Genomic DNA, 27,738 nt, shown 5'->3' with positions numbered 1-27,738 from the left:
GGTTTGAAAGAGGAGTAAAGGAAGCCATTTATGTCCACTGTGAGCAACCATCTTTGAACAGAGGCGGTGGTTTACGACACCAACTGTCTGCCATCTATAATCCAATTTTGAGATCCCTTCCCAGATGCCTCAATGCCCACGCATATCCTGGGCCATCTGACCTCAGGAATTCACATGATAGGGTGGGGCCAGGTTTCACAATGAGCTCACAGTGGGTCCTCTGGCTGAATAGGACCCACACCCACCCTCACACCTTGGCTCATGTGTTTATGTAGAAGATCATCAGGGGGTCTTTTGTTCCCTCTTCGGGGAGAAACTCCCACTGGGTTTAAATCTGGGACTCTCCACCATTTGACCTTAGACCTGAAGAAGCCTCTCGGATGAGAGGTGAAACGTCTTCAAGCAACTCAAAGAAGTCCAGATGCTTTTCTTTCAAAGCTCATTAGACTACAATGACCTGGATGACTGAGAACCTTCACAGACATATTCTTCCCAAGGAGACAGCCATTGACAGTACAACACCTCCTGAACCTTCTGGTGTTTTCCCCATTAAGCATGAGGATCTAGGGGCTAAACCTAAACAGAAAAAATAGTATCCCCCGTCCACTATTGAGACACGACAGCAAAAGAGGGACAGAAAGAAATCTGAAAACTCACCTCCTCATCAGGAAACAGACTCTGACAGTATGTCAGATGATGAAATCACAGGAGAAGCCTATCCTATGGTTCAGGTCCCCACACATGATGGGTCACGGCAATATGTGTTTAGACCAGGGGAGGGCAATTATTTTTTCCATGGGGCCACATGAGAAACAGAAAATATTGTGGAGGGCCAGGCCAAAAGGCGGAAGTCAATTATGCATAATATTAATGGTATTTCTTTATAAAAAGCAGTAAATACCATTGTTTTTTCAAGCTAGTAAGAGTAGACTATATGTTATAAATGAGCAAAAAGGAAAAAGTGAAGTTAGCTTACAAAATGTGATTTATTCAAATTTCCCAAGGCAATGGTAAACAAAGTGTGCACATTTGGTTTTTGTTAAACATTTGTGACTTATATTAGTTAACAATTTCTGTCACATTCACTCCAAAACACATTTTGAGTTTCAAATATTGTTGGAAAGAGGTTCTTAGCATTCTACAGACACACAGTATTGTCTGTAAAATAAAATCACTGAACTGTGATCTTGAGAAAGAGGTTTAAAAAAAGTGTCCCAGTTCACTGCTAGTTGCCCACATTTTTGGTCCAAACACCTTATTTTGTGTTTTTAAGCAATTTTTTTCTTATTCAGTGAGAGAAATCTAGTCTCTGCTGGGCTTTAACGAGTGCATCAGTCAGGTTGAATGTCTGAGGTGGAGATGCGAAGCACAGCTGACAAATGATCATCAGTGAGAGAGGATCTATACCTGGATTTTGTAAACTTCATCATTGAAAATGTTTGTTCACAAATGTAGGTAGAGCCGAAGAGAACCAACATCTTCTGAGCATGTCTCTTCAGGTTTGGAAAGTTCTCCTCCTTAAGAGAAGAGTAGAAATCCAGCAGAGATCCTGACTTAAAGTGCTCTGCCAGTACTGCATCAGACTGCAGGTCAATGAGTTCCATCTGCACATCACTGAGTGCATTATCCACACTGCAGGTAAAGGAGGGAGAGGAAATCATGTGCATTTCATCCTCGATTGTTCTGAGATCTTCAAAACGCCTTGAAAACTCACCATGTAATGCTCCTAACATGGATGAGTACCTGCTGAGGTGATCAGCTGATGGTGTGACTTCATTCTAGAGTTGTCACGGTAACCGGTGTAGCGGTAAACCACGGTAAAAAAAGTTGACAATAATAATAACCGTCCTGTTTTTAAATAAACTATATTATCTCTGTGGGTTTACCGTGGCTGCGGTGTAGGCGCGGTGACCCTTACCAGCCACCGTATCATCTGCTGAAGTTGCCGGCGGCACATGCGCGCTTTGATGTTTACAACCAAAACTTTCTTGAAGCTAAAGCTGAAATAATGGCCAAAGGAGGAGACAGCAGCGCTCAGGAGGACATTTTTTATCCCTCAAAGAAGACAAAGTGGGAAGTACGGGCATCTTTTGGATATGTGAAGAATGCCAAGGGACAGTTTATAGAAGACGGCTATCCTGTTTGTAGCACGTGCAGAAAAAGTGTCTGTGAAAGGCAGCAATGCTTCAAATCTCATGACACACCTGCGTGACCATCACCCACAACTCTATAGTCAACGCAAGGCAAGTTAACGTTAGCGTTTTAGCTAAAATGCGTGATCCGAGGATTTGGGTTGAGGGAGAATGCAACGAGTCGCTATATAAAGCAGCCGCAGCGCCGCTACCTGCATATAAACCGTGTCACAATAACCGTGAGGTTAAATTTTCACACCATGACAACCCTACTTCGTTCAGGGTTTGCATGTGAGCGAGAGTGTTGCTCTCCAGTTGACTTGAAAGAAACTGCAGCTTTCTCATGAAGGCCTTCACGAGGCTGTGCATTTCATTAACAAAAAGGGCCTTGCCTTGCAGTTTGGTGTTCAGTTCGTTCATCAGTGCAGTCACATCAACAGCAAATGCAAAATCTGCCATCCAATCCTCATCTGAGAGCTCTGGAATGTCTTTGCCTTTCCTCTCGCAAAACTCTCGAATCTCTGCTTTCAAGTCCCAAACCCTCTTCAGCACTTTCCCCCAGGCTGAGCCATCTGACAGCTGTGTGGAATCCTCCAAAAGAGAGACAAACTGTCTGTGATTCATTGCCCGTGCGCTGATGAAGTTTGTTATTTTAGTAACAACATCAGTAACATGGTTTTTAGCACTGACTTGCACAACACATGTTGGTGTATAATACAATGCAAAAACACCAATTTTTGATCTGCATCGATTTCTGTCACTTTATCTTGCATGCGTTTCAAAAGTCCAACATTTTTCCCTGTAAGATTTGGACAACCGTCTGTTGTGACACCTGACAGTCTCTCCCCATTTCAATCCCAGAGTGTCCATGCACGCATTTACCTCTGTAAAAAGATCACTTCCTGTCGTTGTCCCTTTCATCGACCGCATTGCTGCCACTTCCTCTGTGAGCTTGAAGTCCGTTATCCTCCGGACAAATACGAGCAGCTGGGCTGTGTCACGGACATCACAGCTCTCGTCTAAGGCCAAAGAGAAAACGTAAAAACTTGCCACTTCACGTTGCAGCTGAAGCTCCAGGTTCCCCGCAATGTCCTCGATCCTCCTGGTCACGGTTCGCCTGGACAGCGGGATTTGCTCAAATGCGCCTTTTTTTCAGGGCATATTAGTGCGGCAGAGTCCACCATGCACTCTTTGACAAACTCTCCCTCCGAAAACGGCTTGCTGTTTTTAGCTATTTTGTGGGATTTCACAAAGCTGGTCCTGGTTGCTGCATCCCTGGATGTGTGAAGCTTAGTAAAAAAGCATTGCTGCTTTTGCAACTTTGCTCGCAAAGCTTCGTATGTCCGTGCCCTCTCAGCATCAGACAAGTTCTTGTATTTTTCCGAGTGTTTCTTGTCAAAATGCCGACTCAAATTGTAGTTGTTAAACACGGATATCTCCTCCCCGCAAACCAAATGTACGGCTTTACCTCCGACTTCAGTAAAAAAAAATACTTAGCAGTCCAATTTTTGTTGAAAATCCTGCATTCTGCGTCTTTTTTTTTTTTTTTTTTTTTGCATGAGCGGACATTTCTGGGGGCTACAATCACCATGTTAACCGTGGGCACTTGTTGCTATACGTATTGCGTCATTGTGCACGTAAAAGACAACTTCAAAATAAAAGCAATGCAGCCTTAGTCCATGTATGAGGTAAAACGAGAAAATACATTTATTTTGTAATTTCCAATTAACCTTACGCGGGCCGGTCAAAGTCAACCAAAGGGCCGTATGTGGCCCACGGGCCGTAAAATGCCCAGGTTTGGTTTAGACCCTGGTCCCTTAAAGATGCGAGGGAAGTCGCTGAACAGGTTACACCTCACACTGATGATCCAGATAAGTGGGTCTTAGACATGCTGGAAGTGATTCACTCCTATCGTTTAAACGGGCATGAATTAGGTCAACTGGCTCAAGCGAGCCTTCAAAAACATTGGCATAGAGTTCGAGGCCAATACACAGGAAGACGCCCTATCGGAGCTGTGGCCCTGTATGAGACAGATCAAGCAACAGGGGACCTAACTGGAGATTTAAAGATCCAGTTTGACATTTTAGCCACAAATGTAAAACATAACTTTAAGAAAGTTCCAAAACTAACTCAGTTGTCTTCAATCAGACAAAAACCTGATGAGTCGGTTGATGATTTCTGTTCTAGATATCAAACTCAGTTCAACATCCTGTCACACCCTGTCCTGTCTTCTCCTAGGTTGTAGTCTGTGTCTCCGTTAATTGCTCCCACCTGCCTCTTGTTTCCCAATCACCATAGCTCCTGTTCCTCATGTATTTAAACCCCTGCTGTTCTGTGTTCCTTGTGGTGTCATTGTTCCAGTGTCAGCGTGCTTAATAAACCCATGTTAAGATATCCTACCTGCCTGCCTGTCTCCTCCCCGGTCTGGATCCACGCCTTTCCTCCGCTCCACTCCGCGCACGTCGTGACAGAATGACACCACCCGGACCCGTTGATGGATCCAGCCGGGAGATTCTGCCCTGGGAGAACCTGCTCCAGTGGCTCACGTCCGACCACCGGCCAGCTTCTCCATCTCCTTCTGCCCCAGCTCCGCCTCGCCGCCGCTGGCGTCGCCGACCTTCGGCCGCAGCGTTCCTCCCTGTCCTCCCGGAACCGGAGGCATGTTTGGACCGGGAGCCGCTGCCAGATCGCTCCAGCTATGAGGGCGCGAGGCTGGCGATCTGTTCCCCCGGAGTCGGTCCACGGCGTGGGGAGAGACGCCGGAAGCCACCACAGCCCAGCGCTTCTGGACGGAGCTTCGAGCCCGCCGCTGGCCGTGCCCGGCGCGGCAGTTCGGACACGCCCCCGGCCAGACCACCAGTCCCGTCTCCTGCCGAACTGGAGCCCCCGTCGGTTGCAGAGGAAGGAGCAGCAATCGCGGCCCGGCTGATGGAGCAACGGGCGGAGCTCGGCCGGTTCCGCGAGCTCCTCAGCCGCAAGGAGTCTCACCTGGACGCCCTATCCTCCTCGTCCCAGGGCCAGAGGAGCGAGCGCGGGGTTCCCCCAGCGGAGCTCGCCGGTCAGCGGGCTGAGCTGGCCCAGCTCCGTTGGACGCTCAGCCTCAGGGAGCTACAGCTGGACGAGCTGACCTCCCACCTCTCCTCAACGCTCCAAGCCCTCCTAGCAGCGGCTCTGCCACCGGCCCAGAAGCAGACGGCACCGGCCCATAAGCCGACGGAGCGGGCCGAGAGACGGAGGGTACCGACCCGGAAGCAGATGGAGCCGGATCCGGTCCAAAACTCGGCGGTCCAGAAGTCGAGGGACCAGAAGCCGACTCCTCCGGGCCAGAAGCAGACGGTTCCGGTTCCGGTCCAGAGGCCAGCGGTCCAGAGGTCGACGGTCCGAAAATCGAAGGACCAGAAGTCGACGCCCCTGGACCCGAAGTCGATGGTGGTCGACGCCCCTTCCTGTTCTGAAGTCGACGCCCCTTCCTGTTCTGAAGTCGACGCCCCTTCCTGTTCTGAAGTCGACGCCCCTTCCTGTTCTGAAGTCGACGCCCCTTCCTGTTCCGAAGTCGTCGCCCCTGATGACGACGTGTCCAAAGTCGTCGCCCCTGATGACGACGTGTCCGAAGTCGTCGCCCCTGATGACGACGTGTCCGAAGTCGTCGCCCCTGATGACGACGTGTCCGAAGTCGTCGCCCCTGATGACGACGTGTCCGAAGTCGTCCCCCCTGATGACGACGTGTCCGAAGTCGTCGCCCCTGATGATGACGTGTCCGAAGTCGTCGCCCCTGATGACGACGTGTCCGATGACGTCGCCCCTGATGACGTCCCGTCCAATGACGTCGCCTCCTCTTCTGATGACGTCCCGTCCGATGACGTCGCCTCCTCTTCTGATGACGTCCCGTCCGATGACGTCGCCTCCTCTTCTGATGACGTCCCGTCCGATGACGTCGCCTCGTCTTCTGATGACGTCCCGTCCGATGACGTCGCCTCCTCTTCTGATGACGTCCCGTCCGATGACGTCGCCTCCTCTTCTGATGACGTCCCGTCCGATGACGTCGCCTCCTCTTCTGATGACGTCCCGTCCGATGACGTCGCCTCCTCTTCTGATGACGTCCCGTCCGATGACGTCGCCTCCTCTTCTGATGACGTCCCGTCCGATGAAGTCGCCTCCTCTTCTGATGACGTCGTCGCCGTCTCGTCCTCTGAAGTCGGCTTGTCCGATGACGTCGCCGTCGCGTCTGGGGATGCTCTTTGCACTCAAGAGGCCGACGCTCCGTCCAGCCCGGCGTCTCCACGGTCTCCAGTTCCGATGGTGGTTTTGAGGGCAACGCCGGTCCAGCCTGCAGTGACTTTGTCGCCGGTCCAGCCTGCAGTGACTTTGTCGCCGGTCCAGCCTGCAGTGACTTTGTCGCCGGCCCAGCCTGCAGAGCTCCTCCTCTGCCGCAGGCGCCGGCCTCCAGAGGCCCGTCGCCTCCTCATCTGCCGCAGGCGCCGGCCTCCAAGGGGCCATCGCCTCCTCATCTGCCGCAGGCGCCGGCCTCCAAGGGGCCGTCGCCTCCTCTTCTGCCGCAGGCGCCGGCCTCCAAGGGCCCGTCGCCTCATCTGCCTCAGGCGCCGGCATCCGGACTCTGCCGTTCCCTGCCGCCTCTCCATCGTCCTCTGGGCCCTCCCTCCGGGTCCCCCTCCCCCCGCCCTGCTCCTGGTTCCTGTGGGCGTCTGGGATCCGCCCTTTGAGGGGGGGGGGGGGTACTGTCACACCCTGTCCTGTCTTCTCCTAGGTTGTAGTCTGTGTCTCCGTTAATTGCTCCCACCTGCCTCTTGTTTCCCAATCACCATAGCTCCTGTTCCTCATGTATTTAAACCCCTGCTGTTCTGTGTTCCTTGTGGTGTCATTGTTCCAGTGTCAGCGTGCTTAATAAACCCATGTTAAGATATCCTACCTGCCTGCCTGTCTCCTCCCCGGTCTGGATCCACGCCTTTCCTCCGCTCCACTCCGCGCACGTCGTGACACATCCACAGTGCCATTCCACCTGATAATAATGTAGATGGGGCTTATGTGAGATATTTGTGCTCTGAGTTGCTAAAAGGTTTCCGGCCTGAGATTACTGCACAGATTAAATAACATTTCATTTACTGGGAAGCCTGTACAATTGAAGACCTGATGATAAATGCCAGACATGCGGAACAAGTCCTTCAGAATAAAGATAAACCAAAAGCTCCTAATACAGGCCCACAAATCTTCCTAGAAGAAACTGATAGCACAGAGGAGGAAGATGTCTATTACCGGCAGGGCAGCTATAACAAAAAGTTAAATCCTCAGAGGGGTGGTTGTAACAGCAGCCAGAGACAGTGGTCCTCACTAGACCACTCACAGCCACTCGTTTGTTGGACTTGTGGAGGTCGAGGTCAAATGTCACGTGACTGTCCTTCCCAGTCAGATGGCCCAGATAACAGAAAGCCCAATACGGGTCCCAAAAGAGGCGGGGGGTTCCAAACACAGAGGAGCTGACCTAGCCGTGAGCCTGTCAATCCCCAACCGGATCACACCTGATTTAGACAGGAGCGAGGAAACGACTATCAACAATGACTAGAGGCAGATTCTGATACCTGGACAGAGGAAAATGATGTGGTTGACTGCTGTGGAGCTTGGGAATTACTTAATGTCCTAAAAGAAAAGCCATTTATCAAACTTAATATTGAAGCACAGTGTATTGAGTTCCTATGTGATTCGGGTGCATGTCAATCGGTAATATCGTCTGGTGTGAAATTACCCAGGTCTCAGAATAGCATATTGGTTAAAACTGCTGATGGAAAAACCACTCGCTCGTCTCTGTCTAAACTGGTTTTGGTGGATGATCCAGTGACAGGATTGGGAAAGAGAATCTCCCTGGTCATAGCACCAAACTGTCCTTTAAATTTACTGGGCAGAGACCTCATGTCAATACTAAAAATCTCTATTGTCCCCATAAAAGATGGCATGAGAGCTGTTCAGGTGGCTGAAGATTGCTGTTACCTCCATGATCCTACTGGCGTAGTTTCTGTTGAAGCAAATCTAGTTGAAACAGAGCTTATTATGAGAACATTGCGTCCGGTGCTTAACAACACAGCTAGAGATGAAATGGCCTTATCACAGCTGCATGTAACTATGGCCCTCAGGCCAGAGCAGGACTTACCATATGAACGGGTTTTTCTGCCCTTGTCCCCTGTTGTGTTGGCTACCTCCTATCTGATAACAAACGGAGAGTCAGATTCTGCGGCATCTGTGTTACTCCCAACCAACATGAAAGCATTCCATGATTTGCCTACTCCCCCACACATTTCTTTGACAAAAGACAGCTCCTCGCGCTGGAAAGATTTAGGATACATGATTAACACAGCATCTAAGGCTACAGATTTCACCCCAATCCAGCCTGATAAAAAGGATCTATGGAAGTACAGTGAAAGCACTGGTCTCTACCGGTTTCCTCTGATCGTCCCACTTCAGTGTGAAACTGCTGTTAATCCTTTGAAGTGACAGACTGACTGTGTTGTTATCAGATGAGGAGGAGGAGCAACTTAAGCAAATCCCTGAAACACTTTGGTCTGTAGGCCAGACTGATGTGGGCCTTTTGAACTCTATCTCTCCTGTGGAGATCAAACCAAAATCCGAGTTCAGACCAAGAGTTAAACAGTATTCTTTGTCCCCTGAAGCAGAAGAAGGCATTGCTCCGGTCATTTCAGATCTCCTGGAAGCTGGAGTTATCAGACATTGTCCTGATTCTCCATGTAACACACCCATCTGGCCTATAAAAAAGGCAGAGGGCAAAACATGGTGCATGATTCAAGATCTTAGAATGGTCAACACTGCGGTCCAAACACGTGCCCCACATGTACCTGACCCCCACACGTTGTTAAACTCCCTCAAGTCTTCCAGGAAGTACTTTTCTGTAATTGATCTGAGCAATGCGTTTTTCAGTGTTCCTGTTCATCCTGACTCACAGTTTTGGTTTGCTTTCACCTACAAAAACTCGAAGTTTACTTTCACCCATCTACCACAAGGATTCTCGGACAGTCCCACTATCTTCACTCAAGCAATCACTAATTGTCTAGCGGACTTTCAATGTTCAGCAAATTCACAAATTCTTGTTTATGTGGATGACATTTTGGTTGCTTCAAACGATGCTGAGTCCTGCCTCAAAGACTCTCTCGCTTTGCTGCAGCATCTCCATGAAACAGGAAATAAAGTCAGTAAATCAAAACTGCAGTGGGTGAAAACCACCGTCCAGTATCTTGGACACACTTTGACGGGTGAAGGTAGGCAAATCCAGTCAGGAAGACAGGAAACCATTTTGAACGCCCCCAAACCCCAGACTAAAAAGCAGATGATGCAGTTTTTGGGTCTTGTTAATTACTGCAGACAGTACATTCCCCATTATGCAGAAAAAACTCAGCCCCTTTCTGAAATGATTCATGGCCAACAGATGGAAATGAATGATAAGCTTTCCTGGACTCCTTTAACAGAAGCAGCTTTTGTAAACCTGAAACAAGATATCCATTCTAGCACAACTCTGATTTTACCTGATTATTCTAAACCTTTCACGCAAACTGTTGATTGTAGAAATGGGTTTATGACATCTGTTTTGCTGCAAAAACATGGTGATAAACAGAGGCCAGTTGCTTTTTACTCTAAGAAGTTGGATCAGGTAGCTCAAGCTTTATCTGTCTGTGTACAAGCTGTGTCAGCAGCAGCCCTCGCGGTCTCCTGTTCTGCAGACGTGGTGCTGTTCCACCCTCTAACTCTATTAGTGCCACATGCTGTGGACGTGTTGTTGTTGCAAGGTAGATTGTGTCTGTTATCTCCTGCTAGACATCTAAGCTACACAGCCATGTTGATGTCTCAGCCCCATATCACTATTCAGCGATGTAACGTCCTGAATCCTGCAACTTTGTTGTCCACTCCAGCTGATGGAGACCCACACAACTGTATCGAAGCCACTGATAATTTACAGCTCCCCAGACCCGATCTCAAAGACACACCACTTCCTGATAGTTTGTTATGGTTTGTGGACAGATCATGTTCTAAAACAGAGACAGGCAAAACTCAAACAGGCTATGCTATTGTGCAAGCACCTGACCTTGTGATTGAAGCCAAATCTTTACCACTTCATTTCTCAGCTCAGGCGGCTGAAGTAATTGCCCTGACCAGAGCATGTGAGCTGGCTTCTGGTCAGCCTTTAACCGTCTATACAGACAGTCAGTATGCTTTTTCTACTGAGCATTGTTTTGCCAAGCAATGGGAACGCAGGGGGATGGTAACATCCTCGGGGAAGCCCATTACCCATTCTCAACTCCTTCTCAGACTACTTAGAGCTGTCCTGTTGCCTTCTGCTCTAGCAATCTGTAAATGCCAAGCCCACACCTCAGGGAAAGATCTGGTTTCCTATGGGAACAGGTTTGCTGATGAGGCAGAAAAGTCTGCGTCCCAAGGCATTTTCGGTTCTTCTGATTTATTCACTGCACAGACAGCTGATTCCCTCATTGATCACACATGCAGACGCATGCCCCAGCTGCTGATAAACAACTTTGGAAGGTTAAAGGTGCAACGTTGTCTGCAGATGGTCTCTATAGCCCCTTTCAGACAGGCCATGAAAAACGGAAATTTGCCGGAATTTGTCTGTAAGACCTTTCTGTCTGAATACAAACATCCGGATAACGTGCTCCGGAATTTCTCCGGACGAAGCCCCTAGTAACAGGTCCGGACTTGTTACGGACAGGGTGGCTGCTTTCAGACTCGTGAGGTAAATTTCCGGACAAGGGGGAGGGGGGAGGAGGGGACCGGGGGATGCTGTGCGCACCTAGATAACGTATATGTCACGTGACCGGGAAGGTATACCACGTGATGTCCCGAGTCCTGAGCACAAACACACAGAGGAAAGAAGGCGAACATCTGAACAGCATCTCCAACATGTCGACCAATTGGACAGATTCAGAGATTCGAGACCTACTCACGGTGAGGGGAGACATGGTCATTATGAAAAGTATTCAAGGTACAGCGCGAGACTCTGTCACCTACGACCGCCTAATAACGAAGTTGCGTGATCTGGGAACGCACCGGAGCAAACAACAGGCCATATCGAAGCTCAAGGCCTTAAAGCGTCGATACCACGAGGTATGTGACCACAATAGGAGAAGTGGTAACGACCGGATGGAGTGGGGCTACTTCGACTTATGTGAAGCTATATGGGGTGCTCAAAAAACCACAAACCCTGTTGTGGTGTGTGGAAGCATGGCGGCGGCTTCCAACCGACCAGAGGACTTCTCTGAGGCCAGCTGCAGCTCCCTTGAGAGGGCCCAAGAAGACGCAATGGACGGCAGCGAGAACCACAGGCCCCAAGTCGCGTCGGACAGTGACTGCTCTTCCATAGCAGGTAAATATTCACGTTAGCAAGCAGATGCTGTTGTAAGACTGGGTGTGCAGATGTACAGCTTATAGCTATAAAAACGTTAATTGCAGACAACTGCGACCTAAACAGCAGGCTTTTAACTTCTGGGATCTAAACTGCTCCAACTGAGCACGTGATGAGAAAAGCGCTGGGTGACGTGTTTGAATTACGTGCACATTGGGGGTTACAGTTATTGGAAAACTCACCAAAAAATGGAGGACATACATTACGTGTCCCATTTTGAACATATATTTTGTTACTATATCTGAGTTGAGTTTAAATGTTTGTCTTTGTGGTAAACCTGTAGTGCACCATATTCAGATAATCACCCCACTGCACAAAATACATTGAAACACTACAGCATATATGTGACACTAATGTCTGCCTTTTTCAATAGGGCCATCATGCAGCACCCCATCGCAGGCGGCATCCAGCACTCCAAGGCAAAGAAAGAGGAATAGAGACAAGTCTTCCTACACAGAATGGAGCGAGGCTTTGGAACGCATGGATGAGAGAAGCCATCAGCGTGACAGAGAATTAATGCAGGAGCAGAGGGACTTTGAACAGCAATATATGCGTGAATACTTAGCGGTCAGGCGACAAGAAGCGGCTACATTCCAGGATATAACATCTTTGATGCGTCAACTTGTTAACAGGTTGACTCATCCACAGCAGGAATGGATGCCGGGTCCAAACTACCACAATTTGTAGTTCATTGTCCCTCCACCTTCACTGGCTGATGTAACATTCTGACCTGCAGAGCTCCATCAGTGCAGACTGCTGCACCCCACATTCTCCATCTGTAGACAGTTTCATTTCAGTATTAATTTTCAGTTTTTATTTGTTACACTTTATGTAAACTTTTGCCATTTATACAATCTACTAAAATAAGTTGTTTTTTTGTGTTTTTTTTATACAAGCCTTTCATGGCAAACCTTTAGTCTCGATTAAATTGGGGGGGGGGGGGGGGGTATTGAGTTTAATTTTTTTGGACAAGTTTTGCACATTTTAATTAAATGTCTTTTACTTGAAGTGACAGATTTTGCACAACACAACTTATACCTCTGTTTGCAGTGTCTATTTTACTTTTTTTGCCTGGCAAATAAAAACCTTTTTGGGTGAAACTATGAATACATTCTCATCTATGTGAAGAATGGTTAACACTGTTAAAAGTTTTCTTTTTAATTAGGGGAAGCTGACATAGTTACAGTCCCAAAATGTACAACGCAGTTTTGGACAAGAAGCACAATCAATTTGAAATGCAGTTAAAGTACAGACATGATTGCCCCTCGAATTTGCTGTGCCCCTCCAACTGGAGGTATACACAGCTTCTGCATTAGGTTCAGGTAGTTCAGTGGCATCAGTATTCCATTCAGCATGGTAATTGTCTTTGTTGATCTCGCAGACATTGTGAAGAATGCAACAAGCAATCACAATGTCCGGCATAATGTGAATGTCCACATCACAACGCTTGGCCAGACACTTCCAGCGGCCCTTAAGCCGCCCAAATGCATTTTCAACAACCATCCGAGCAGAGCTTAAACGATAGTTGAAGGTGCTTTGTTCAGGCGTCAGACGATGGTGTTGTGTGAACCCCTTCATCAGCCACTTCTTCAGTGGATATGCCGCATCCCCAATCAGATGAACGGGAACCTCTACACCATTGATGTCTCTGGACATCTAGAAGGACAGAAAACCAAGATTAGAGGTGTAGGGGTGTGTGTGTGTGTGTGTGTGTGTGTGTGTGTGTGTGTGTGTGTGTGTGTGTGTGTGTGTGTGTGCGCGCGCAGATTTAGATGTTAAGGCATACCTCACGGGGGAACAGGTAGCCATCTTGTTGTTCGGCTTTGATGAAGATGGTAGAGTTGCTGAGTACTCTGGCGTCATGCGTTCGACCAGGCCAACCAACATAAACATCTGTGAAACGGAACAAAGCATTGCGTTAGTGCTGCAACATAACAGCCCCAAACAACAAAGGGATGCATAAAATGTAAATTTGCTCTTGACAACAACATAGAAATTCATGCTCTCACAAAACCAGTCTTACCAGAAACAGTGGTCCACAACAGCCTGCAGAACAATGGAATGCCAGCCTTTTCTGTTGTGATATGAAGCTGGATCGTCCTTCGGAGCAATGATTGGAATGTGGCTTCCATCTATAGCTCCACCACACATTGGGTAGCCGCGTGCAGCAAATCCATCCATTGTGACCTGTAGCTGGTCCAGCTTTGGTAATGAAATGAAACGTTCTAGCAAACGGTCCTTCAGAGCACTTGTCACCTCTCGCAAAAAAACACAGACAGTGGATATACCAACACCAAACAGGCAGCTTATGGTTCTGTATTCGCTCGGTGTGGCATACCACCAGATAACAACGGCTAGCCTGAGGGAAGGTTCGTAAGGCCTGCGCCAGTTTGTAGTTTTCCGTGCCAAAACAGGCCTAACCAAGCTTAACAGGTAGTTGAAGGTCCTTCGAGACATTCGAAAATGTTGATACCACTCCTCATCTCCAAAGTTTTTCAACGCGTTTGACCAGAAAACTTCGCCACTTGGTCGTGAATGTTGCCATATACGCCGGGTCGCGGTCTCCTGAAGCATGCGGCGAACCATGGCAGCTCGCCTCCTACGGTACCGTCTCCTACACGCGCGACGGAGCGTTTCACACCGCTCCCGTGATTCCTTTATTACCAATTGAGCTTCATCATCCAGGTCTCTAATGCGTTTTCGTGTGCGCAGGATTATGCTTAACATAAGTCCGATCAGTGAGAGGAATTCTAGCTCTTCGCCGGCCATGTTGGACTGCATAGCTTTGTTTGGGGAAATGACGCATGTACGCCCGCCGCACTTTGTTTACGCAATATCCGGGTACAGCCTCCCCACCCCCTCCCCCCAGACATCTGGAACTTTTCCCTGCTGTCTGAATGCAGCCGAAAGGACAAGTTCCGGTACAAAAGTGGTGTGTCTGAAAACACAGTTCCGGTTAAAAACCGGATTGAATTTTCCACAAATGTTCCAGAATGTCTGTCTGAAAAGGGCTTATGTTACACAAGATAAACCTGTTCTGCCAAAGTCTTTGTTTAAGGCTGCTGCTCTGGTGGCACATGGCCCATGTCATGTGTCAACAGAGGGGATGAGCCATTTAATTAAACAGCATTTTACAACTTACAACCTGGAATCCTATCTCAGGCATTTCTGCAGATCATGTGTGATTTGTGCGAAACACAATGCTCAGGGAAATGTAAGACCAAAGAGAGGGCAGTTTCCCCAGCCAAAGTACCCAGTCCAAATGCTCCACATGGATTTTATTGAGTTAACACAGAGTGGTCCCTACAAATATTGTTTGGTCATTGTTGATGCTTTTTCCAAATGGGTTGAGATTATACCAACAGCAAAGAATGATGCTCTAACAGTAGCCAAAGCCTTATGCAAAACCATAATTGCTAATCACGGCATTCCAGAAGTAATCTACTCCGACAATGGACCTCACTTTGTGAATGGGGTCATTCAGAATATGGCTGATCATTTGGGAATCAAATTAAAAAACCATTGTGCATATCATCCTGCCAGTGCTGGCCTTGTTGAGCGTAATAACGCTACCATAAAGAACAGACTCAGAAAATGCATGGCAGAAACTAAAAAGCCATGGCCAGAATGTTTAGATTTAGTAAAACTTTACATGAGAATAACACCTAATAATCTAGGACTAACACCTTTTGAGATCATTTATGGCAGACCCTATAAACTGCCTTTGGTTAACAAAGACTTACAGAAAACTGAAGATGAACTAACCTTGGCTGACTATATGAAAATGATAATTTTATCCAGAGAATCTCAAACTGCAAATACCTGGCCTATTTCTTCTCCTGTCTTGCAGGACAAAACTCCTGCAGTTACACCCCGGGACTGGGTCTTCATTAGGGTCATCAAAAGAAAAACCTGGACCAGTCCCAAGTGGGAAGGACCCTTCCAAGTTCTACTGGCTACTCCCACTGCTGTAAAAATCGGTGAGCGACCCACCTGGATCCCATTGCAAACTGCTTAAACATCTGGATTAATAGTGTAGCGTTATGGATTTATGCTCTTTTATGAAAGAGAAACCATGCTACGTATTAATTCGGAATATTAATTTTAATAAATCAATAACCAAATTTTATATTGTTCAGAAGACTCAAAGGTTGTTTTCATCCATAAACTGCCGATAATATCTGAGTGTCTGTGTTTCAGTTCAATGAGGAAACAAGTTTGAAGGATTAAAAGTTTTAATTCTTCAAATTAAACTAATGATTTTGAAAATTGACAAACAGGAAATAACAATCACATTGGCAACTTTGTGGGACAATCTTTTAACAGTTTATATGCTGTTCTTGCTCAAATAGACCTTCTGGTGAATTTATGAAGATTGAGAATGTTGTGACATGAATGCGTGTGTGAGTCTGATTTTGCTTCAAGAAGAAACAGGTGTCTGAGTGAAGTGATGGTTTGGATAAACTTAGGTCTTATCAGAGAACTGCATCAAACGCTAAAACCGTGCTCTGTCTCACCGAACTCTTGTGGACCCTCTTTCGGATCCGGGCCGTGGAGGATGTTGTGGTTCATCCAGATGACACCGGCGGCTGACAGGAGACATAGGTGTCGAACGGAACCGGTCCAGAGTTGCCCTCGGTACACGTGGATGGTAGAGCGTTTTATCGATGCGCTTTCTTAAGTTAATTCACTCAGAAATCAAAAGACTCGGTAATGAGTCTTCGTTAGAAGTCGCGATTCAGCTATTCTGCCTGGCTTGGCAGAAACAGCGTGAAAGGGGGGAAGAACGAGCCAACAGGCTCTGCCCCCCCTTTGGTTTTCAGGTCTGTTCTCTCTCGTTGTCCAACACGAACTGAATCAAAAAACTGAAACTTACCAAAAAACCTTTCTCTTCTCAAAGCAAACGTGCGTCATCAAATGTGTCTGGAGTTTACTGTGAGCAGGTGTGTGTGGGTGTGTGTGAATGTTTGTGCTTGTGTGTGTGAAGGTCAGTAACAAACATTCTTAACATTATTTAAGAATGGATTCATTAAACCATTATAATTACCCCAAAGCATAAGAACCATTCATTTGATTAAACACATTTATAATGAACAAAATGATAATGGTTATTTTAACATTAAAATCACGAAAAAGAAGTTTAAACTTTATGTTTTGACTTGGTCTGGGTACAACTCATGTAAACACATCTTCTGGTAGACTGCAGGTGGCAGATGTTATGGTTTCCTCCCAGACTCGCTGGCGTTCAGGTCTTAATCTGTGGGTGAAAGTTCTCAGCGACCCAGCTTTGACACAGCTGAGTCCAACACCACCATTGTGACAGAAAACCCATATTTCCTCACGTTACAATAGACACGGGTTAGGGGGAAGGCCAGCTACAAAGGGGCTTTGGTGTTTAGAACCTTAGCATCTCAACGCAAGGTGAAGAGTGCACAGGTACAAGATCCCTAACTCCTAGCGGTCAAACTTCTTGTTAGGAGAAGGCTATTAATCCAGTTGTTTCCACCACCATACACAACCATGAAGCTCTCTACCATCTTTTTACTGTTGCTATGGTCCATTGGACCCTGAAGACTGCGCACACCACACAAGCAAAGCCTGCTCCTTTAAATATCCATGAAGCACACCAAAACGCCTGGTACCACATGGTAAATCTAACTGCCAAAAGACAAGGATTTAATAACAGTTGCTATATCTGCTCCTGGATCCCCCATCATTCATTGGAAAATCCCACGATGACAGCTATCCCCGTCTCACTGAATGACACCATATGTCTACTTCACGCCCACACCCGCCAAGCCTTTGAATCACGGGAGTGCACCATTCCCCACTGCTGCTCACCTCAGCATCAACAGAGACGCTGGTCATGCCCCACAAGCTATTCTGCATCAACCAACTCCTCCATCTCCAAAGGATTACATCTCCTCCGTCTCACAGGTAAAGACCCATTCTGCATCTCCTGCTCAAACTCCATGACTCTGTTGGGCAGATCCACCTGCGATGACACTCTCTCCGGAGACGGATGGACTGTGAGATCTCGCACATCTCATACAAAGAAACATTGGTTAACACTTCGGATTAATACCCCTGGTTACATTACCATAAATGTAACCTTGTTAAGCCTTGTAATGACTGGAAGACCCTACTACCCACCATGGGAGACACATGAACATATTCTGGAAGTCCCCTCAATCATGGGAATGGGGACCCCTGAAGGATACATCTGGAAGTGCGGAAGCTCTATCTGTACCTGCCACGCGACTGGTGCGGCACCTGCAGCTTGGCTCGGCTGCAACCCTCCTCATATATCATCACAGAGGAAGGGTCCGTCTTTACGAGGACACCAGAGTCGAAGAGACATAAGAGAGAATTTAAACCTGTTAAAGTCTTCCACCCTTTCTCCAACGACGACAGCCACAAGCCCCTCTACGACGACTCCAAAGGAATCCTCTACACACTCTTTCCCCAGCTGGGAACTGCCAGCCTGATGAAACGTATGAATGAAGTATGGTGGACCCTAGAAAACATCACCACTATACTCTCTGACATGACCTCGTTCCTGGCTGACATCCCTGAGCGACCGGGTTTCCAGACCGCTTCAGTGGGAGGAAATCTTATCGCATGCACCGTGGTTCTGCGCTGCGCTGCGAACCCCTCAGATCTTCAGCCCACTGTCCACCGTGGGCGCTCCGAGCCGCGCTGAACACAGTGTCCAGTATAAATCTCTGATGTTCTGATGGGAATCAAGTTACCTCTGCGATGTGCGTAACGATTAAAATGTCAGCTCATCCATGCGCATCAGTGTGCGTTGGGGTAATTCTTTCAAAACAACCAACATCCTTGAGTTTATCCGTCAAGGTGGAAAAACGAGGGCCCGGGCGGGATTCGATCCCCAGACTCCCGGGTGAGAGTCATACGCTCTAACCAGTCAGCCAAAGGAACAACCTCTTGGCCAAGTAGGGGGCATTATCGGGACACTGTGACAGGACACTCACACTGCCACAACTGATTATGAAACTTTGGCTGAATAGTGCTTGTTCCTGTCTCCAATGTAGCGACGCATCCAGGAACCTGTCTGAGGAGAAGCCCAGAATCTGACATCCTCCAGTTCAGGAAGCGCATATGATTACGCACAAGCGTGACGCGTCAACCCGGTCTCACAGTAAGACCGGGTTGGACCTGTTCAGGTTTACGCAGACAATCTTTACATTTAGAATTAGCATACAGATGTAAAATTAATGCAGTAAAATATAAAGCTTTTTATTTAAATATCCATTCATTATTTTACAAGCACAGAGAGCTGCATCAGATGGATGGAAGAGCCGCATGCGGCTCCAGAGCCGCCGACCCCTGTGCTAGCCTACTTTATTGTCCCCAGCAATTTTTAAACCCCACTCAAGTGTATGGTTATTGTCCCCAGCAATTCTGAAAACAAACTGACGCCCTGTCATGCTGATCACTAAAGCGTGCTTTAATTAATATTACATTTTCGTAAAACGTAAGAGCAAACAAGGGGGATTTTAATTGACAAAAATAATAAAATCAGCACATTTCCAAGCCAACTGCGGTTAACATTGGCACGTCGGCTTGAAAAATATCTCCTTTTTGCCGTAAATAACAGACATTTCATAGCTGTTGTGGGTTATTTATGTGTTCATCAGTGCTTGAGAACTGTAACTTTGGGGAGCAGGTCGTAATTGTGGGCTTTTAATGCGGTGCTGTCTGTGGCGAGGTGTTGGTAGGGTCTGATCGGAGCTGCAGCCAGAGCGTTTCTCCCGACCAGCGGCTGCTGGGAGCTGGTCCACAGTGAAGCAGCCCACGCAGCCGAACGAGGGCTTCCCGGCTCTATAAGAGCTGACCGCAGTGGCCCCGACGACCGCGGGCCAACGACCCGAGAAATAACATGGGGAGTCCTGCTGCTGCCTGCTGTTGTTTTTTTCCGTAGTAAATACCTGAAAATGCAGAGACTCAACAGGTCATTCAGTTGTATGGTATCATTCAGATGATCAAATGAAATGTTGCAACATTAATATCAGTTTACCTGATCTTGATCAATAATCACATTGATGAATTGGTGCATGAATAACGACAGACCCTGCTTCCTGCAGCAGCTTTTTCTGCTCTAGATTTATGATCTGCTATTTGTATATTTCAACGAATAAGACGGAAATAGCATTAATTATTTAGATTTATTTGTGGATTTTTTTGTCGATGTTGACCCTGTTGTGTCTCAGTTCATGAAGCTGTTTTCAATGTTTCCCGCGATGCGAGCAGCTGATTGTGCAGCAGATGGCCGCGGACATTATCAATTTCGAAGTGAGCATGTTTCAGAACTTTGCTCTGTAGATTCTGGTGGTTCTGATAACCACCCGCTAGTTCTGGATCAAGAGAAAGCTTGTCGTGCTGTGCCGATGAGGAGCTGCAGCGAGGATGATTGAGGAAGGTGGACACACATGCTTAAATATCGACTGTCGGCAATAATCAGATTCATACTCATAAATTACTTGTTTACATGTTTTGTGTGTGTGTGTGTGTGTGTGTGTGTGTGTGTGTGTGTGTGTGTGTGTGTGTGTGTGTGTGTGTGTGTGTGACTCTGCCCACTAATCCGTTACGTATTTTGTTTCTTGTTGACATAAATACAAAAATTATGCAAAAGAAAAGAAGTGAAATAATGTACAAAACTAAAATATTTGAACCAGGATCGAACCCACGACCATCACTATTGCAGGCGAACGCATTAGTCACTCGACCACCAGCATTAGATGCCAATGCCTTTTTGCAAATTCATACCTTCAAAACACCGTGAGTGCTGGCAGGCTTTACAGCAACGTAAAATAGAGCCTTTTTTATTATTATAAACTTGTCGCTTCCGTACAAATGTGAAACAATATATCTGACGGAGATTTCTGCGGAGTTTCTGCACTTTCCTGTCAACAGAAACAGACATGATGTCTGCCGCTGCCTTCCGCCTCCAGGCTTTTTCAAACTAATAACTGAAAACTAAAGACTGTACACGTTAACTGAACAAAGATTACAGCAATACACCACAACTTTCTCGCTACAAATGTCGTCAAAACATATTTATATGCTCAAACGATCTTAGTTTATCAAATTTTCTCTTAGAACAGCCTGAACAGAGTCCGCCATACTTTCTCTGTTTCTCAGTCCTAAATGGACCAATCACATTGCTGTTCTGCATTTCTTCATTTGCATGTAAAGGCCGATTTGCTCACTAGCTAACTAGTGAGCAGTACAGCTGTTGTACTCGTGCCAGCGGGTGCATCTCTCCGTCTCTGGTCGGTCGCTCCCGACGCCTCAGCCTCAGCAGGAGTGGACATCCTCTTCTACTCACACTGGAAGCTGCCGTTTAACTTAAACTAAGTTAATGAAATAATGACACGACTTTACAGAACACGTGCACCTGTCCTCAACTCTCCCAGTGCATGAACAAGCTCACAGCGCCCCGCGACGCCACCTGCAGCTTCACACACGCGCACACAGAGGGGAGGAGGAACCCGCACTTCCTTTATATTGAAGGACTTTAACTCCACCCACATAGACATTGGTAGTGATAGACATCGCACTACAACACCCCCACTCGATGACATCACAATAACATTTATGTCTGCTTTCTTTTTTTTTCACATTCCAAACAAAAACTTGCAGAAACATTCCAGTTTAACCTTTGTAGCAGATTTTGTGAACACATCTGCTATTATGTTTTCTGTTGAACAATAAACAAGGACCATATTACCACGTGACACATTGTCCCTCACGAAATGGTACTTAATGTCCACGTGTTTGCTTCTCTGACGGTTTGTTGGATTCTTTGCCAAGCTTATTGTTCCTTGGTTGTCCTCGAAGATTTTAACTGGACCATTTTTAACATGTAGTCCCATGTCCGTGAGCAGGCTTCTGAGATACAAGGCTTCTTGAACTGCTGCTGCTAGAGCCATGTACTCTGCCTCGCATGTCGACAGCGCAACAGTCTGTTGCTTCTTAGTCTTCCATGAAACCACAGCACCATCTTCCTGTAGACTGAAGCAGTAACCTGTAACACTCTTTCTGTCCCCTGGATCGTTTGCCCAGTCTGCATCAGAAAATCCAAACAGTTCTAAAGTGTTCTCAGTCTTTTTGTAAGATAACGGGTAATGTTGTGTCCCTTTCAAATATCTGTACACATGTTTGACAGCTGTCACATGTTTTTGTCTAGGATCAGACATATACCTTGACAGATTGCTCACAATCCAGCAAATGTCTGGCCTGGTGCAGGTCATGATGTAAATGAGACTGCCCACCATAGCTCTGTACTCTTTGGGATCTGTGGGGTCTCCTTCTACAGTGAGATCACACTTGGTTTCACAGGGAGTAGCCCTGGTTTTGCAGTCTGACATTCCTGATCTTTCAAGTATCTTTTGTATATACTTAGACTGGTCCATTTTTATCTCATCCTGTGTTTGTACAAAATCTATCCCAAGGAAATGGGTAAGTTGCCCTAAATCTTTCATTTGAAAAAGATTTTCCAGTGTTGTTTTGACTTGTTTCAAGATGTTATCATGACTGGCAGCCACAATTATATCATCCACCCACACCAACAAGATCACACTTTCACCTTCTGACTGATATGTGTAGATACAATTGTCTGTTGCACTTTGAACAAAACCGTTTTTGATCAGAGAACCATGGAGCATTTGGTTCCAATTTCTCCCAGATTGTTTTAACCCATAAATTGATTTGTTCAACTTCCAGACCATTTTTCTTTCTCCCTTTTGACCTTCATAGAAACCTTGTGGTTGTTCCATATATACCTCACAATCAATAGGTGCGTGCAAATATGCGGCCTTAACATCCATCTGATGTAATTTGAGGTTGTGCTGAGCTGCTAGCTGCATGAGTACACGTAATGATGTGAGGTTAGCTGTAGGTGAGAACGTTTCATAGTAATCTACACCCTGCACTTGTGTGTAGCCCTTAGCAACGTATCTTGCCTTATGTGTCTCATTCCCTTTTGCATCCTCCTTCAATGCAAAAACCCACCTACCTCCAACTGTTTGTTTCCCTTCCGGTAAAGGAACAAGAGAAAATGTGTTGCTGTCCTTTAAAGCTGTCATCTCACCTGTCATTGCTTGTTTCCACTTTTCCCTTCTGTCTGATTCTAAAGCTTCATCATAACTTTGAGGGATGCCTGTTGCAATACGATAGCAGTAATCGATATCTAGCTCGATACTTTGAACTGCACACTCATAGTCTTCAAGATATTTAGGCTTCCTTCTCTCCCTGCCAGATGTGCGTGTAGCCTGTGTGTCTTCCTCCCTGTCTGTTTCATGTTCCTCTGTAAACTCGGTCTGGGACTCTTCAGGTTGGTTTACTTCAGTTACAGTCGTCTCCCATCTACTTACGTAACCCCCACTTTTTTCCAAATCGGTCTGTGTGTGTTTTTCTGTTTTGCTTTTCTCAAGAAAAGTCACCAGCCTGTGTTTTTGAACGCTGTTTGTTTCTGGAAAGAACACCATTTTAGCAGGAGAATGATTGTCAAAACCCACAAAGGTCCCTCTCTTTCCTTTTGGATCTAATTTCTTCCTGTCTCTGTTAAACACGATGCACTCAGATCCAAACTTTCTCATTTCAGATAAGTTTGGTTTTCTACCTGTAAATAGGAAATATGGGGTCTCTCCCGTTCTGTTGCAGTAGCACCTGTTTCTTATCACAGTAGCTAACTTTGCTGCATGGGGCCATAACTCCTTAGGTAACCCTGACTCTATCAGCATGCACCTGACCATTTCAAATAAGGTGCGCCAATTTCTTTCCGCCGTCCCATTTTGGTGGGGAGCGTATGGGGCTGACCTTTCATGTCTGATGCCATTTTCTCTCAACAAAGTTTGGTACTCCTTTGACATGAACTCAGTTCCAGGGCTGTTGCTAGCTATTTTGGTGCCCTAAGCACAAAGGCTTTGTGGTGCCCCCCCCCCCCCCCCACACACACACACATACAGAAAAAACAACACAATAACACAGTATGTGCAAGCGCTTCACCTTAAATTTTCTTTAATTCTCTTGTATGCACAAACTGCTTATAATTTTCCAAAAAGTAGGATTGATATTTAGTGTGTGTGTGTGTGTGTGTGTGGGGGGGGGGGGGGGGGGGGGCATTTTGCCTTGGCCCCCAAAATGTCTTGAAATGGCCCTGGGTGTGTGACTGAGTTTTGAAGGTGATCTGAATTGTATCAGATGTATAAATATTGCATGTGTGTAACTTATTGTTTTATACAGGTATACGTGTAGTGGAGATAAATCTACATTTTACTTTTCAGCACTTTGTTTTGTTTTCTTGTTTTTATTGAACTATTTTCCTGTCCTGCCTGTCTCTCATCTTCCTGCATCTCCTCTAAACTCTCCAGAAACTCTGCTGCCTGGATTCTTACTTTTTCACCTCATCAGTTACTTCTGAGCAGATCAAAGGGATCTCCTGACCGCAAAGCGGAGTGCGCGATTCAATGCTGCGTCAGTGAGGTGAAATCACCGCAGTGCAGGTGATGAGCTCTGCAGTAGCGGAGCGCCAGGCACAAATAAGACAGAAAGTGGAGAACATGAGCGGACATGAACGATCGTGTGCTAATTATAGTTTTCTTGGTTGCGCCACTTTGAGAATGGACCGTGCGCTGGAAGCAGCTGCCTGGATCGCTGCGCAATAAAGCGCTGTGCCGCTCTCTGTGCTCTCTGCTCAAAAGAGTCCATAAATGAAGTAATATAGGTAGAAAACTTTTTTCCGGCTCCCCTGGATGTGTAGGACATACAACTCCCCCATAATTCGATCCCTGCTCCTGGATGAAAAGCCGGACATTTTCATCAAAATAAGAACCCCCAGTCCGGACGCCCCGGACAGAGTGTGAAAAGTGGACACGGTCCATCTCCTTTCCTTTTTGTATTGTTTTCTCTCTGTAAACATGCTGTTAACTTGCTTTGCACATCTTCTAATTGAAATCTGTCTTTATCATATATATATATATATATATATTATTTTTCATAAGCTTGCGTTTGGTGCCCCTTCCCCGGTGTGGTGCCCTACGCGCTGTGCGTGGTGTGCGTGTGCGGAGCGCCGGCGCTGCTCAGTTCCATTATCTGACCTCAGGCGTTTAACCTTTCCGAATGGTTCCATGTCTGCTAGAAACTGCTGTGTAGCTTGGACTGCTTTGTTCTTGTTCCTTAGAAAGTACACATGAATAGTACCAGAATAGTCATCGACAAAAGTAATAGCATACTTAAAACCTTCAAATGACTCTGGAGAAATAGGACCCCCTAAATCAGTGTGCACCAGCTCTAAGGGTGCTTTAGCCCTTGTGTCAGCTGTCTTGATTCTTGTCAATGTGAATTTCCCTTTTACACAAGTTTCGCATTGGTTAGTTTTGTTACCTTTGTCTCTGATCGCCATCCCCTCTACTGTGGGTTCGAGCTTCAAAATATCCCCATAGTTACAATGACCCATAATTTCATGCCATTCCTTCAGATCAAGACATACATTACAGGAATCCTTGCTGTTTGAAACAGTTGCTGGTGTAGCATCCAAATAATACAACCTGTCTTTTACCTTCAACCTACATGTGGAGCCATCTGGGAGGATCATCTTGCTGCTGTCTTTTTCAAAACTGAATTTTACTCCCCTTGACACTGCTGCCTCCACAGACAAAATGTCTTGTGGATACTCAGGAATCAGTAGAGCACTGGTCAGTATTATCTTCAGAACTTTTCCTGTCTCTGTAACAGTGGAGGCCTTACTGTTGTCCCGCGTCACAGTGCTGGACTGTTTCCAGTTACTCTTCTTCTTTAATCTGCAGTCTCTTGCTCTGTGACCAACCTTCTCACAGATAAACATTCTCCATCAAAATGTTTCCCTGGTTTTATTTTCTCTTTGGGCTGAACATTTTTGTGCTTTGTCACCATCACTTCATCTGCACGAGGTCTGTTCCGGTAGCGTAACGTGCATTCGAAACTTCTCAGCCGGGCCTTGAACTCATTAAACGTGAGCGAGTCTCTCGTCTGTGTTACATGCACTGTGAACAGGTCATATTCTTCTGTCAGGCCTTTTAACACCATTGCCACCAAGAGTGTGTCGCTTAGCGTCTCTTTTGCTATGTTTAATGCCGCAATAATTTTCTCCACACGTGTCAAATAGTCCACCAGCTCCTCACCAGGTGCCATCACCACGTTAGTCAGCTCCGTGTAGAGTCCCACAATGCGCGGTTTTTCCTCGGACTCAAAGTGACGTCTTAATATCTCTAGACTTTTCTCTCCGTCGTCTGGAGCTTCATATAGTATTAGCATTAGCGTTTTGTCGTCTAGACAACAGCAGAGTTCAGCATATGCTAGCTCGTTCCTCTTACCGACTTCCACAGCCTCTGGTGTGTTCGGTGCCGCTCGGTCCTTTCCGAGTATTGTGTCCTTTAGGCCTAACGTCTTCATATAGGCCAAAAACCTCGCTTCCCATATATGGTACCTCGCTTCATCTCCGTCGAAGCGGGGCGGCGGGCCGCGTCCATATACTTGGGTGTGCTGCTGGGCATGCCTGGGCCCATAACCTGTTGTACTCGTGCCAGCGGGTGCATCTCTCCGTCTCTGGTCGGTCGCTCCCGACGCCTCAGCCTCAGCAGGAGTGGACATCCTCTTCTACTCACACTGGAAGCTGCCGTTTAACTTAAACTAAGTTAATGAAATAATGACACGACTTTACAGAACATGTGCACCTGTCCTCAACTCTCCCAGTGCATGAACAAGCTCACAGCGCCCCGCGACGCCACCTGCAGTTTTAGGGGCATTTTTCTGCAGCTAGTTAACTAGTGACAGTGTTTTGTGTTCACTACTTAATATGTAAGGCTCAGTTTGCCCTCTATAAGCTACTGAGAAAAAATTATAATGCAGATATGCTCACTAGTTAACTAGTGAGTGCGTCCTGTCCCATTACAAGTGAACTAGAAAGGCCAAATATGTCAACTAGTTAACTAGTGAAGGTAAATTTGTCACTAGTTAACTAGTAAGAACACATTTTTACATAACAAGTAAACTAGATTGCTCCAAAAACAGCAACTAGTGTGCGTCTTGTGCGCACTAGTTAACTAGTGAGCATATCTGCACCTCACTAGTTAACTAGTGAGCATATCTGCACCTCACTAGTTAACTAGTGAGCAAATCCGCACCTCACTAGTTAACTAGTGAGCAAATCCGCACCTCACTAGTTAACTAGTGAGCAAATCCGCGCCTCACTAGTTAACTAGTAAGCAAATCCGCACTTCGCTAGTTAACTAGTGAGCATATCTGCGCCTCACTAATTAACTAGTGAGCAAATCCACACCCTACTAGTTAACTAGTTGGCGTTTTGGGGCCCACTAGTTAACTAGTGAGCATATCTGCACTTTACAAGTTAACTAGTGATGCTTTTTTGCACCTTACTAGTTAACTAGTGGGCGCTTTAGGGTGCACTAGTTAACTAGTGAGCAAATCTGCACCTCACTAGTTAACTAGTCAGCAAATCCGCACTTCACTAGTTAACTAGTGTTATTGCTGGAGCCTTTTTGTGTTGTGATTTCATTTTTCTGTGCATTTTATGTTGCATCTGAGGAGCCTGCCTGCAGACTATGTTGGCTCACCCTTGCTCCTCCCTGCACCAGCTGAGCTGGGTCTTCATCAGCCGCAAATTGTTTAAAGGACCAGCTGGAGCTCCTCACCAAGGGGGACAATAGTGCAAAGCTGCCTTTCCTCTGGTCTGTTGTCTCCCACTTAGAACTTCGATATTGTGCTCTTTAGAGTTATGTTACATATTACTGTTTGAACCTGTTTTGGTAAAAGTGGATTTAGATCCGTGGTGGTTAAAATAATAATAGTCATCTTTTCTGAATTAAGAGAAAGTAAATAAAACCTTTGTTAATTTTCCTTTGTGTCACGCGTCCTCCATGTTACCCCAGGCCCCCTAGACACCTGGTTGTAACATATGGGGGCTCGTCCGCAATCATTAAGTACCCTTAAACTGAGGTTGGATGCGTGATCATTTGTGTGTATCAGTGTTTTACCAGTTATGGCTACTTTTGATTTAGCGCGGTTTGTGGAGGCCCCATCCCGTGGACTGATTGGTGCCTGTCGCAAGCGGGATCTGCAGGACGTGGCGGATCACTTTGGATTTCAGGT

At 46.5% G+C, this 27,738-nt stretch overlaps 1 pseudogene; it reads right to left on the bottom strand.

Moving 5' to 3' along the window:
• Nucleotides 1–2,360: 2,360 nt before the first annotated feature.
• LOC139062246 (general transcription factor II-I repeat domain-containing protein 2-like) lies at nucleotides 2,361–4,022 on the bottom strand (annotated as a pseudogene).
• Nucleotides 4,023–27,738: the final 23,716 nt, after the last annotated feature.

Source organism: Nothobranchius furzeri, chromosome 12 (assembly GCF_043380555.1).
Source record: "Nothobranchius furzeri strain GRZ-AD chromosome 12, NfurGRZ-RIMD1, whole genome shotgun sequence".
Classification (NCBI taxonomy): Eukaryota; Metazoa; Chordata; class Actinopteri; order Cyprinodontiformes; family Nothobranchiidae; genus Nothobranchius; species Nothobranchius furzeri.
Note: the sequence above shows the minus strand (reverse complement) of the source record. Positions and strands in the feature narration are given on the sequence as shown.